The sequence below is a fragment of the Callorhinus ursinus genome, unplaced genomic scaffold (assembly GCF_003265705.2).
Source record: "Callorhinus ursinus isolate GAN/ISIS: 27379988/994484 unplaced genomic scaffold, GSC_fseal_2.0 scaffold1, whole genome shotgun sequence".
NCBI classification, from domain to species: Eukaryota; Metazoa; Chordata; class Mammalia; order Carnivora; family Otariidae; genus Callorhinus; species Callorhinus ursinus.
In genome coordinates this window covers 110,249,129-110,249,860 of record NW_027397063.1, presented here as the reverse complement: position 1 = coordinate 110,249,860, position 732 = coordinate 110,249,129, and positions in this window count along the sequence as shown.

Genomic DNA, 732 nt, shown 5'->3' with positions numbered 1-732 from the left:
ATTATTTGTTTCAGAGGTACAGATCTGTGATTCAACAGTCTTACACTATTCACAGCGCTCACCATAGCACATACCCTCCCCAATGTCTATCACCCAGCCACCCCATTCCTCCCACCCCCCACCACTCCAGCAACCCTCAGTTTGTTTCCTGAGATTAAGAATTCCTCATATCAGTGAGGTCATATGATACATGTCTTTCTCTGATCGACTTATTTCGCTTAGCAAATACCCTCTAGTTCCATCCACGTCATTGCAAATGGCAAGATTTCATTTTTTGATGGCTGCATAATATTCCTTTTTAAATATATACCACATCTTCTTTATCCATTCATCTGTCGATGGACATCTTGGCTCTTTCCACAGTTTGGCTATTGTGGACATTGCTGCTATAAACATTGGGGTGCACATGCCCCTTCGGATCCCTACATTTGTATCTTTGGGGTAAATACCCAGTAGTGCAATTGCTGGGTCGTACGGTAGCTCTATTTTCAACTTTTTGAGGACACTCCATACTGTTTTCCAGAGGGGCTGCACCAGCTTGCATTCCCACCAACACTGTAGGAGGATTCCCCTTTCTCCGCATCCCCGCCAACATCTGTCGTTTCCTGACTTGCTAATTTTAGCCATTCTGACTGGTGTGAGGTGGTATCTCATTGAGGTTTTGATGTGGATTTCCCTGATGCCAAGTGATGTTGAGCACTTTTTCATGTGTCTGTTGGCCATTTGGATGTC